The sequence below is a fragment of the Mirounga angustirostris genome, unplaced genomic scaffold (genome assembly GCF_029215605.1).
Source record: "Mirounga angustirostris isolate CCGP_5_RB_7025 unplaced genomic scaffold, mMirAng1.0.hap1 SCAF_11, whole genome shotgun sequence".
In the NCBI taxonomy this organism is placed as follows: domain Eukaryota; kingdom Metazoa; phylum Chordata; class Mammalia; order Carnivora; family Phocidae; genus Mirounga; species Mirounga angustirostris.
Genome location: NW_026991719.1, coordinates 57,607,635 through 57,621,196, shown reverse-complemented (window position 1 = coordinate 57,621,196; position 13,562 = coordinate 57,607,635).

Sequence of the window (13,562 nt, the reverse complement as noted above, 5' to 3'; positions counted from 1 at the left end):
GGGGAAGCTATTAGCCATGGAAAAGTTGGGGAATGGGATGAAAGACCCTGGGGGACAAAGGGATGGTCCACGGGACATAGAGTACTTCTCTGAATAAGGTTTTCTTTTTTTCATTAACTTAAAAAAAAAAAAAAAAAGCCCTAGTGCGTTCATGCTGGGGCCTCAACGAGCATGGGGAAGCAGGAGCCTAGGTGCCCTTTCTCCTCAGCCCCGGGTTGTGGAGGCAGGGCTGCCGCAGGAGTCCCGATGGTTACACCGTGAAGAAATGCCTCATCTGGTGACACACGTTAGATTCACAAACAGGTGGTCGAGGAACGTTATTAAGAGTAACCATTTACTGAGCACCTGTGAGGCCCGGCCTTGTATGTGCACGACCTCACGTAAATCTCAGAACAACGCCGTGAGGTAGGTGTTGCTTTTCATCCTCATGTCACACAAGAGGAAACTGAGGTAACACGAGGTGAAGGGACTTGTCCAAGGGTCACATGGGTCAGTGCAGTCAGTGTGGGACGGAAGTGGGATTGGAGTCGGGCCAAGCTGACTCCGGAGCCCATACTTTTGCCCAGAAGCTCTATAATTTGCTAGAATTATAATTTTTCTTTCTGTGAGTGTTTTTATTTATTTATTATTTATTTATTTTTTGAGAGGGAGCGAGCGAGTGTGTGGGCCAGCAGGTGGGGAAAGGGGTAGACAGAGGGAGAAGGAGAGGGAGAGAGAGAGAATCTCAAGCAGTTTCCACCCCTGGCACAGAGCCCAACGCAGGGCTCGACTGAGCCACCCACGTGCTCGTCTGTGAGTGTTTTTAGAAATAAGGAGACTCAGGGACGCCTGGGTGGCTCAGTTGGTGAAGCGCCTGACTCTTGGTTTTGGCTCAGGTCATGATCCCGGGGTCCTGGGATCGAGCCCCGCATCGGGCTCCCTGCTCAGCGGGGAGCCTGCTTCTCCCTCTCCCTCTGCCACTCCCCCTGTTTGTGCTCTCTCTCTATCAAATAAATAAGTAAAATCTTTTTAAAAAATAGAAACAAGGGGATTCAAAACTGGTCTGGCTTGTATTCTCCTCTAACCCCTTCTCCCGTTTCCTATGGACTGGTAACTCTTCCTCTCCTTCCTTCCCAGGGCTTTCCGCTGCCTTCTGATCTGTTCTGATTCCCCTGCCTTACCTTTCTCGGGCTGCTTCCTCAAACTCCAAAGCACACTTCAGCTGTTCTCTGTGCTCCTCACGGGTGCTCCTCAGTCAGCCTGGCCACTCCTGAATTTCTAGGCTCTTGCAGCTCTCCACCTCTCATTTTGCACCCTCTGGGACATAGCCAGGAAAAGCTCCCTTTGGGGCCCCTAAGCACCCTCGTGTGGGCACTGGGATCTCAATTTTTGCTCTCCCCTTTAGATGGAGAGCTTATCCCTATGTCAACATCAGTACCTCAAGGGTTTCATTCTAAAAACATCCACGGGAGGGACCTGATTTTGAAATCCAAACCGTTTTTGTGACTTTGGGTTAAAGTCCAAGTACTGATATGCTCTGTGTTGCTCCAGACCTGTTTTTGCTCTCGGGTTTAATTAGACAAGACTCCCCTGGCTCTGTCAGGCCGTGGCCCTGTCCTCGGATTCCGATTTGCCCAGGCACCCAAGCACAGTTCAAGATCAGGAGGTCGCACTTAGTCCATGCAACAGTCCTGTAATATTATCCCCATTCTTCAGACAAGGAAGTTGAGGCTCAGAGAGGATAAATAACTTGCCTCAATGGCAGCTCTGCAAAATGGTAGAGTCAAGGTTCCCATTTCTTTTCTTCTCACCTCAAAGCCTTTGTACCTCACGCCGCCTTGTACATTGTCTTTTGCTCTGCATTCTCACCGAGACCTGGCCCACAACTCAAACCTTTGACTCTTTCCCACATGTGGTCGCGTGCGTGGGTACGTGCACACACACGCACATGCAGATGTGCGCACATACCCTTTCATCAGGTCTCTCTCTCTCTCTTTCTGCCCCCACCTCTTCCCTGTCCCTCCTTCCAACTACAGGAAATCCTGGTGTTTTTTTGGTTTGGGAAGAAGGCCCTGGCTGGACTGGATGAAATTCTGTTCAGCCTCAGACTCCACAATTCCTCCCCCCACTTCACAAGCAGTCTCTGGCCAGGAAAGGACAAGGGGCTTTCTTTGGGATTTCTTCTGGAATTTCAGCCTGCCCTCGTCAGTTTGGTGTGGCCAAGGCCAAACTTCTCTAGCCCTCTCCCTCTGCCCCCTGCTTCTCTTCCCTGCCTCCATCCTGTGGCCCCAGGACACCTCAGGCACTTTGCTCATCCTCTCCGCCCTGCCATATATACTGTGGCCAGCCTGGGGTCAGGGTCACTCTAGCTCATTCCAGATCTCTCCTTCCCTCACTCGGTCATGGTCTTTTCATAGGAATTGTTAATGTCCGCTCCCTTACTCACTCTGTGGACTACACCCTCTTACTCCTCCGTCAACTATCTGACTTCCTGTTGCTCTCTCCTTGGGCTTATTATAACTTAACAGTCAGCATTTATGGAATGCCTACGGTGTTCCAGGAGCTGGATGTTCATTAACTCCCATCCTCACAACAAGCCTGTGAGCTGTGGCTTATTGTCTCCAATTCACAGATGGGGCCATGGAGGCTCAAAGAAACTGAGGAACTTACCATACAGCTGGTCGGCAAGTGCTGGAGCTTAACTTAGGACTCATGTTGACCCCTCGCCAAGGTGTGGGTCCCTTGCCCATTGCCCTGCTGCATCCTCATCTGCAGGTCTCTCCATTCGAAACCCTCTTGTCCAGAGCCTCCTCTCACCACCTCGTTTTCTAAGTCCATACACTCAGCCGTGCCATCCCTAACAGCTGGAACAACTTTCAAACAGCTGGGGGGCCACCCCTCCTTTAGATCTCCAGATCATCAGTTACTGCCAGCTCAGCTTGAGTCTGCCTCCCTCCCTCAAGAAAGCAGAAAGCCACGTTCCCAAATCCCAGCCCCGTTGGCTGTCCCTCTGCACCTGCTGAGTGCCCTGCGTTCATCCGTCCGCAACCCCAGGTTGGTTGCATGCCTGCTTTACCTTCTAATCAGAGAAGGAGCACAACACCTGGCAGTGCCCAACGGTCCCACCAAACCCTCACCCTCTTTGGCAGGAAACGTCTTAAGGAGACGAACTTGGCCACCCTGGGCCTGGAGGGGGTGGGGGTGAGGGCTCAAATCTTCCTGAGAATTCAGCCCTGTGAGGATGAAGAGAATCCATGGCTGGGGGGAAAGAAGGGGGGAGAGGAGAAGCCACTCGGAGCCCAGAAAGAGGATAAGAGTTGAAGGCTTCAGAGAGAGGCTAAGCAAGCCTGGCACCTGGCAGGAGGGGCCTCATTCTACCCAGAGGGAAGCACAGAAGGGACCTAAGTGGCTTAATGCTGAGGCCAAGAGAAAGCAAAGCCCAGGCCTCTCCCCAGCCCCCATTTCTGCCCCCCCCACCCCGTGCCACACCAGCTCCCCCTCCCCAGCCCACCTCCCCCAGTCCCCAGCTTCCTCACCTGGCGGCCGCTGCCCTTTCCCAGGGAATGTCTGCAGGCGTGTCTGTGCCAGGCCACTAGGTACTGTCAGCCCAGTCCAGGGGAGGGACAAAGAGCCCAGGGCCGGAGCCAGATATGGCCCACAGCCCAAGAGGAACCAGACAAACATTAACCAGCCCTGCCTCCTCGCACACACAATCATTAAATGAGTTTGATCCCCTGAGCTCCCAATGGGTTTGGTGAGAGATCACATAGCCTGGAGTTGCTGCCCCATCCCAGAAGGAGAGGGGCATCACTGTCACCCATGTGCCCATGTTTAGCCTGGACCTGGGCTTGTTAACAGCCCTCAGGCTTCCCCCATCCCCTGGCCATCGGTAGATCCAGTGTGTGGGCCGAGTTGCAGAGAGGGCTCCTGCCCTGGGGGCCATCCCTCCCATCCCTTCCAGGACCCAGCCTCTAAAACGATAGGACTATGGGGAGAAAAAAAAAGACAAGGGCAGTGCCTACTGGCACCTTGACATCAAGGCGAGGAGGATGGGAGTGCTTCCCCCAGACGGCAGGACCACGATGCTCTGTGGCCTACGCTTAGTGTCTGCGTCCTGAGTGGCTGGGGACGGACCAACGCATTTCCAATCCCATGCGAGAACCCACTGCCTTCTACCCTCTGGGCCAAGGCAGTTGAACCACAAAGCAAATGATGTGCAGCAACAGATCTTAGCAATCATGAAGGCAAACAGAAGAGAGTCAACCATTAACTGAAGGGTCAGTCCAGTTTGACAGAGGGTTTACCTGAAGACCCTGCTAATTCTGCAGCCTGAGTGGCTGTGGAGAAATAAGTGAAGTCAGCAGAACCCAGTCCCCTGGCTTCTGCCCTTCACCGGAACCCAAGCTCACTGCCGGAAAGAGTACCAGAGCCTCGGCTTCCCTTGGCCAAGTACACAGGTATGAGTACACAAGCCCCGGGTACACGGATACATTGGCCAGTAAGTCTTACTGGACACCTACTGGGCACCCAGGCTGAGACAGGTAAGGAAGGGGTAGGTGGCAAAAGAGGGGAAAGCCTCCCAGCTGTTTTTAAGAAAGGCGTCAACTTCCTGAGGAGACAAGACCAAGACTCAAGAAGTCACCATGAAAACTCTCCGGGTATGTTCGGTTATGTGGTTCTTGACGTTCACTGCTGAGGAGGTTTGAGGAGGGGGATGATGAGCATCAACTGACGTCATCGGGGAAGGCTTTCTAGAGGAGGTGAGGCTTGAGTGGAGCGAGAAAGGACGGGTGGGACTTTGAAAGGGGAAGGACAGGACCAGAATTGCAGGGAGGAGGAAGAGCGTGAGTAGGAATGGGCAGGGTGTGGCTGGGGACAGAGAGGAGGCAGGGCGGTGGTGGGTGGCCCTGGAAGATGCCATCAGTCCGCTGAGGGGATCGCAGTAGCAAGGGCAGTTAAAGCCAGGTAGGGAATTCCTTTAAGGAGCGTCTGGTAAACTTGCTATAAGGCAAAACTGAGCTCGACACCGTGGGGGGTGAGGCTGCCTGCTATCCGCCGGCACCTGGCGATTCCTGCCGTGTACACAGGGGTGCCAAGTGGATAAAGAGTAGGGCTTCCTTTGCAAGTATTACTCTGTTTGCTCCTCAAAGTAACCCTGTGTGCTAGGCATTGTTACTATTCCCACGTGCTGGGGGACTGAGGCACACAGATGTCAGGTGACATAACTAACCGTCATCCAGCTAGCAACAAGAGGGTAGGTTTAGTGGAAGAGGCAGAGTTGAACTTGGGTCATAGAGGAGATGGAGACTCCAAGCATTCCTGGTGACAGCAAGCAGTGAGATGTGTTTAGGGAGTGGTGGGCAGACCTGTTTGACCAGAAGAGAGAGCTCCTTTAGCAGAACTCCTTGGAAGGGAAACCGTGGGTCAATATCTGTGTGTACTCACTGTTCCTTGGAGTTCTGGCAGGATTTCTCTAGGGTGAGTCTAGTTCTGTGTGTAGTTCTAGGCTGCAGGAAGTCGATTTGAATAGTTTGAGGCTGTATTTAAAAAAATGGTTACTAGAATCGACTTGTCCTCTTCCTATTTACTGCGACTTGCACGCGTCTTCTGGATGGGGTCCTGCGGCTGCCAGAGAGAACAAGAGAGAGGAAAATCGAGGAGCGAGAAAGGAGGGCATGGGGCGGGGGGAGACGGGAGGAAAACGGTACTGCAGTGAGCAATGTAAATCCATTTGCTCCTGGGAAGCGGCTAAACTCAGCTTCCGCCTTGAATCCTAAGCATGCTTTCTTCCTACAATGGGTGTTTGGGGAGAATATTTTAAAATTTTACATCCGCCTGCTTATTTCCTCAGATTCACTCGGGGAGAGCTTCTTTAGGTCTCAAAACAGACCCAAGAGGCCCCAAATGTAAGCCTGCTGTCTCCGGCATGGCTCAAACGTCAGCCCAAATGAGGGCTTTCCCCATTCCTGATCCACCCAGGACCAGGACGGACGAAGGAGGGAACCGATCCCCCTTATCTAGGAGCACATCTCACCAGCCGCAGCGCCCGCGTTCAGAGCTTCGGACCTCGGCGTGGCGATCCAGAGACTTCCTCAGATGGCCTGCAGCAGCACTGCCTCGCATGTGGGGTCCATCATCCAGCCCGTCCCTGGGCGTCATTACCAAACGAAATGCGGCATTGTGTATGGCTTTGATCAGTGAAACAGCATTGCTGTATGGCTCAGAAATCAAAGGCGCCCGCTTCCAATATAAATGTTGCTTAAGACACACAGGCAAAAACTCTTCCCAAATGGGTCCAGAGCATTAAGAAAACGGCTAAACCTGAAAATTTGCAGACCATTTCGAAAGTCCCCACCCCATGGTTCAGGCTGCGGAAGGTTTATGCAAACTGTTTCCAGGAAGGGCTGCTAGGGAAAGATGGAAGCGGTCCTGTATTCATAACTGGTGTTGGTTTTCACAAATCCTTTTCAGAAAGACACATGATTATGTGAGTGAGTCTGTGCTCCGCAGGGATTCATATTCTAAAAGAGGTCAACCTGGGGTGCCTGGGTGGCTCAGTCAGTTGGTTAAGCATCTGCTTTCGGCTCAGGTCCTGATTTCGGGGTCCTGGGATCGAGTCCCGCATTGGGCTCCCTGCTCAGTGGGGAGTCTGCTTCTCTCTCTACCCCTCCCCCTGCCTGTGCGCATGCTCTCTCTCTCAAATAAATAAATAAAATCTTTTTAAAAAATTTAAAAAAGAGGTCAACTCGAGGAAGTTATCCATATTTTTTTGAGGGGGTTTCTGAAGAACTAAACCCAGACAGTACATCAATTCACTTGACAGGCATATACTTTTTGCTCTAAGGACAGTTTGGAGTGGGGAACAAAAGCAAAATTGTTTCAATCCCCCCGCCAAAAGACCTAATTGTATGAAATATCCTACAACCAGCTCCACATAGGATGGCACACTCATTCTACCAACAGTAAAGCCTGAAGGTGAGGTGGTGCTTCTTGGAGCTCATAGAATTCCTGGAAATAGAGCCTGAACCAACACCATATCCACTCCCTGCAATTCGGAAATCATTTTGCCTCTGTTTTTGTATTTTATGAAGACCCTAATTCCTGGGGTTTGAGGAATGGTACTGTGGCTCACTGATGTCTGATCAGTGCATCAACAGAAGGTATGCTTGCAAAAGATTCCAGAAAGTTCCATGTCCTTTCACCAGACCAGGTAGCCAAGTGAAGAAAATGAAATGGAAACTTGGAACTTTGGGGCTCCTGTCCTAATGTTGCTTCTTTCAGCCACTACATCTTGATGTCCATTTCCTGATCTTTCTGCTCTCGGCGGAACCCAGGAAGTTCTGCAGGGGTAGAAAGTTCCCAGGTTGAATCCAGTCCTCAATTGTGACCCAAGACCATGCTCTAAAGGTAGCGTGGTAGGGGTGAAGAATCAGAGAGAAGCCCGGGTCACAGCCAGAAAAATAGGGCCAAGTGTCAAGTTTGAAGGGAGAAGTGAAAAGGACCCAGAAGCATTTAGCTCCTTCTGCTAATTTTCCAAGTTTGGGCAGTCAGCCTAATGAGCTGATGCCCTGCCCAGTAAGTGGTTAGTGGCTTAGTCCTTTCCTTCCAGTTTTCTTTCCTTATATACACACGGCCATCATTGAAATCATGTTGTATATACAAGAGATCTTGTTTTCTCATAGGAACCATTCCCAGGTCTTCTTCCGCAGGAATCTACTGGTCTCTCACCCACACCCTCAAACCGATGATCCAATAAAACATGTAAACCAAGCCCCAAATAGAAGCCCTGGTGTTCACCGTTTCTGTATACTCTTTGGACTCCTCTACCTTTCCCTCCTTGGACCTCAGCCAAGTTTGCCAACCATAACACCAGGAATGCCTCATCCAGAATTCCCCAGCCTTGGTCATCACAACCACCATCCCTGCTACTTCACCAAACCACCCAGCACTACCAAGTCAATACCCAGGGAAGTGCCAGGCTGCCGATGACACCCTAAAGGCCCAGGGTTCCACTGCTCGTAGGAGGGGTGGGGGCTGGCCAGGTAGGAAAACCCAGGTGGTTTTGTTCCTACTTTACCTGCCCCCACCGACCCTGCTACGAATTAGAGGACTGATTCCTAGGCCCATTCAGATCTCTGAAATGCCTTGCCTGTGACCCAAAGCGCCCCACCTCCCTGTGCACGGACATCCAGCCATCCTGTGGGGGATAGAGAGCCAGAGTATGTGTTGTAAGGATTCTTGGACAGCTCTCCACCCATGTGGATTCTAGCACCCGGTTCAAGGAGAAAACTGTGGGCCCCCGGGTCACCCATAAGGGCTTGAGTCCAACGCTGACTCCTGTACATAATGCATTGTGCCTTCCATGGAGCCAACTCAGCTCCAGCCTCAGCCTGGACTCAGTGTGTGTGTGTGTGGGGGGGGGGTCTCAAGGGGAAGATAGGATCTAGTCCTGTGCACCTGCAACAAAACTCTGAACACCATATAAAACAGTAAGTTCTAGGGTGCCTGGGTGGCTCAGATGGTTAAGCATCTGCCTTCGGCTCAGGTCATGATCCCAGGGTCCTGGGATCGAGCCCCGCATTGGGCTCCCTGCTCAGCGGGGAGCATGCTTCTCCCTCTGCCTCGCTCTCTCTCTCTTTCTGTCTCTTATGAATAAATAAATAAAATCTTTAAAAAAAAAAAAACAATACAGTAAGCTCTAATACATCTTCATCTGGAACAGTCTCCGTTCTAACCAACCTACTTTCCTTTATCCGTTCCTTGCACCTGAACAGAACAATCCTGCTCCCAAGCCTCCCAAGCAAAGGTTTTATCTCACTTCTATTTCCACCCCCACCTTGCCTTTTGTTCAGAGCTTATGGTTCTCCTCCAAGGCTTTGCTGCCCTGGGCCTCCTCAAGTGAAACCCTCTTCTAGTTGGATACCCCTAGGACTCTCCTCCCTCGGCTTCAGAAGCAGACCCATCCAGATTAAGGATTCTATAATCTGTGGGAGCATCCGCTTCAGATGTAAAGCAAGTTTCAGATCCTCTGCCCAGGTCTCCATTTTGGCTGTTTTCATCCTACAGAAGACAAGGGTGATTGAGCTACTTCATTGTCTCCTAGGAAATTGGTGCTCAGTGGCATTGGATTTGCCAGCATTAGGGTGCTTTTCAGAATGTCAAGCAGTTATTGATTTCGGAATCGGAGCTCGTGCTTTACATACTGCTCTTTCTCACTGCTGACGTCTCACCTCACAGATCTGGGGCTGGGTTGAGCCCTAGAATGCACTGGGGTTTGGCATTATTCCTAGAGAAAGTACCGAGCTCCGCACCTTGATAAAGAGGCCCTCCCTGACTGTTATCACATGAGTCATGAGAACTTCCTATGATGATTTCATACTCATCCCAAGCTTTTTCTTGGGGGGGTGGGGGAGTGGGGAGCTCTTTTCCAAAAATTAACCCGCATTCTAAATTACATAGCCACATATGTCGCCCTGGAGTGTTCTGCTCAGTTGGAGTGACGAAGTTTGCCTCTGAGCCACGAAGAGCAATTTCTGACGTTGATTCCCTGAGCTGACTGCTGCTTCCAGTTCCACGCTCTGCTATTACCACCCCCCCACCCCGGAAATCTGAATGTCAGAAGACCTTCTCAACCTACCTCTCTTCAGGGCGCTCAAAGCCACCAAACGGTGTGGGATTCTCCAACTGGATGGTATCTTCAACTGGGCTCTTGCCCTATCTCTATTCCTTCTTAACTGAGTTTTTTGAAAGATGTTTCTGTACTTGCTGTCTCCACTTCACCTCCCATTCACGGTTCGGTTCCACTCCCGTCTGGCTTCTGCCCCCACTCTCTACTCCACTGAAACAGTCTTCACTACGGTCACTTTGTTGCTAAATCCAGCGGACAGCCCTCAGAACAAGTCTTGCTGCCTCTGACGTGTTTGATTCAGTTGACCACTCCCACCTTGACATTTTCTTCTCCTTTGAGTTTTTTCCCTTTTTATATTAATTTTCCTGTTTGCCAATTACACATGGAACACATGTTCTTTATGGAAAAACTGGAAAGTCCAAAAAAAATATATCATATGGATGAAAATTACAGTAGTCCGTAACACCACCACTCAGAGATAACAAACTTCACCAACAGGTGTGAAACCTTACAGTCATTTTTCTTTTTTTTTTTTAAGATTTTATTTATTTATTTGAGAGAGAGTGAGAGAAAGCACAAGCTGGGGAAGAGGGCAGAGGGAGAGGGAGAGGGAGGAGCAGACTCCCCGCTGAGCAGGGAGCCCGATTCGGGACTCGATCCCAGGACCCTGGGATCACTACCTGAGCTGAAGGCAGACACTTAACCAACTGAGCCACCCAGGTGCCCATTACAGTCATTTTTCAATGAAAATATATACATATATTCTTTTTGGTTCAAGCCCAATGCAGGGCTTGAACCCATGACCGTGAGGTCGAGACCTGAGCTGAGATCAAGAGTCAGACGTTTAACCTACTGAGCCACCCAGGTGCCCCTTAACATCTACTCTTGTAGCAACTTTCAAATATGTAATTGCCTACAGTTACTATGCTGTACATTACATCTCCATGACTTACTTATTTTAATCCCCTCCACCCGTTTCATCCACCCTCCATCTCTTACCTCTGGCAACCACCAGTCTGTTCTCTGCAACAAATATTATCTTATATCCTCTCTCACTTGCCATTATAACTTGATCATTTAAAAATGTCATTGGGGCGCCTGGGTGGCTCAGTCGGTTAAGCGACTGCCTTCAGCTCAGGTCATGATCCCAGGGTCCTGGGATCGAGCCCCGCATAGGGCTCCCTGCTCGGTGGGAAGCCTGCTTCTCCCTCTGCCCCTCACCCTGCTTGTGTTCCCTCTCTCGCTGTGTCTGTCAAATAAATAAATAAAATCTTAAAAATAAATAAATAAATAAAAATGTCATTAAAGGCAGCTCTTTCTGCCCATGTGTCCTGTCCCCATGCTTTAATAAAAACACCTTAAAAAATAAAATAAAAATGTCATTAAAGGGATCCCTGGTTGGCTCAGTCAATGGCGCATGTGACTCTTGATCTCAGGGTTGTGAGTTCGAGCCCCATGTTGGGTGTAGAGATAACTTAAAAAATTCTTTTAAAAATTAAAAAGTCATTAAATATTTCTCTAAAACCTAGTTTATGACCATGTAATGCCCTTTGACTTTTGTTACTCTTTTCTCTATTGATCTCTCTCTTACCTCTGACTGCTTCATGTTTTGCTCTTACTCCACCCCTTAAAAAATTTTTAAAAGATTTTATTTATTTATTTGAGAGAGAATGAACCAGGGGAGGTGCAGAGGGAGAAGGAGAAGCAGACTCCCCACTGAGCAAGGAGCCTGACATGGGGCTCAATCCCAGGACCCCGAGATCATGACCTGAACTGAAGGCAGATGCTTAACCGAGGTGCCCTCCCCATTTTTTTGTATTAAGGAAACCCAACAAGAGGGGCTTGAACTCACAACCCCAAGATCAAGAGCCGCATGCTCTACCGGCTGAGCCAGCCAGGTGCACCTTACTCCCCTCCTTAAATGTTGATAATCCTCAGGGTTCCATTCTCTGTTCTCATCACTTTTGAAACTCTCCCTGAGCAGTCTCATCCGTTCCGTGGCTTCAGTTACTAACAGTTGCAAATCTGTATCCTCAAGCCACACCTCATTTCTGGTCTCCAAATACATATATATTGAATGTCAATCTCATCTCTCCTGCTTTCGAACCTGCTGTTCCTCTAGTGTTCCCTTATCCCACTGTGCAGTATTGTATCCACCCTCTGCCCAAGCCAAGAATCTGGGGAGTGGGCGTGAGCTCCCCCTTCCTGTTTGCTCTCCTACGCTCCATATTCAATAAATAACTAAACCCTGTAGGTTTTACCTCCTTATATCTTTTGACTTCTCTTCCTTTTTATTTCACTTCCACTGCCCTAGTACAGACTCTGATAATTTTACAATCAGATTGGTAAACCAGTTTCCTGTCTCCCTACCGCCATTCATGGCCTCTTCCAATCCATTCTCCAAACATTCTTCAAAGTGGTCTTTCTGAAATGTATATCTAATCATGTCACTCGCCTGCTTAAAACCCTCCATTGGCTCCTCACTGCCTTGGAAATATAGTCTGCCCATAACACTTTTTCCCTGTTTCTTTCTCTTTTTTAAAAATATTTTATTTATCTATTAGAGAGAGAGAGAGAGAGCACAAGCAGGGGAAGCAGCAGGGAGAGGGAGAAGCAGGCTCCCCGTTGAGCAAAAAGCCCGAGTCGGGACTCGATCCCGGGACCCTGGGATCAGGACCTGAGCCAAAGGCAGACACTTAACTGACTGAGCCACCCAGGCGCCCACCTTTTTCCTGTTTCTTTACAAACTCTTGTTCGTTCTCTGAAACTCAGCTCAGATAGTCTACTCTTCACATACAAAGGCTGAGGAGTGGTGAGAGGTAGCCAGTGGCCTTTTGTGCTACATTCAAGAGTTTAGGTTTTATTCCCTCCACTTTCTCTATCCCTCTCTTTCTCCTCTGCACTGTATTTCTCTGTGATGGCCCTTATGAGAGTCCACCATATTGTTTGTTTCCCCTTCTGTCTCCTACATTAGAATAATACTTTTTTAAGGGCAGGGGCCATTCATCTCTGTATCAGAACCTATGTTCCTGGCACACAGTAAGTGTCTGATAAATGACAACTGAATGAATGATTGAATGGAGGTGGCCAACAAGGGAGTGAACTTGAGGACTGTCTTTAAGCTGTCATCATGAGAATGCAGTCATCTTTCATCTTGGCCATACCCCAGGCATCACTTCCAGAATTGGAATGAGCTGCACAGCAGCCTTAGCTAAAAGCTGTGTCCAGAATGGCCTGGAATAGATCCTGCCACTGAGAAACCATAGAGGCATGTCACACATGCCACGCCACTTGGCCTGCATCACCCATCACAGTTGCCCACTCTTCCAAGGGAAATGATCGAAGGACCTCGGTCAAGATTTCCTTTCCAGGGAAACATTAATTTCTGGATCATGGTAGCCTCCTTTTATAAATGGCTCCAAAGAGCTCCTGCTTTCACCTCTTCAGCACCAGTCTCTGCTTTTCACTTATCGGTAACCCACTCACTGGCTCGGGGTGATGGGCCTGCCTAAACTTCAGCTTACTTTAAAGACTGTGGGGATAAGAACATTACCTGTCAGGTTGAAAGTTACCGAGGCTGTTTCGAAGCACACTGTTGGAGACCAACAAGCTTTCCCAGATTTTCTTCCCTCAACGTGTCACTCCATGTGCAGCAATAGGAATTGGTCTTGCTGAATTATTCATGAGGGGGCATCTCAAGACTTGACTCCACAGTTTTTGTTTCGTTTCATTAAATATTTGTTAAGTACCTGTTGTATACCAGGAACTCTGTTAGGGGCCATGGAGGATGCAAAGATGAATGAGAGGAGTCTCACTAGTAGTTTAAATAACCAGCTCTGTGACGCCTGGGTGGCTCAGTCAGTTAAGTGTCTGCCTTCGGCTGGGGGTCATGATCCCGGAGTCCTGGGATCAAGCCCCACATCAGGCTCCTCGCTCGGTGGGCATCCTGCTTCTC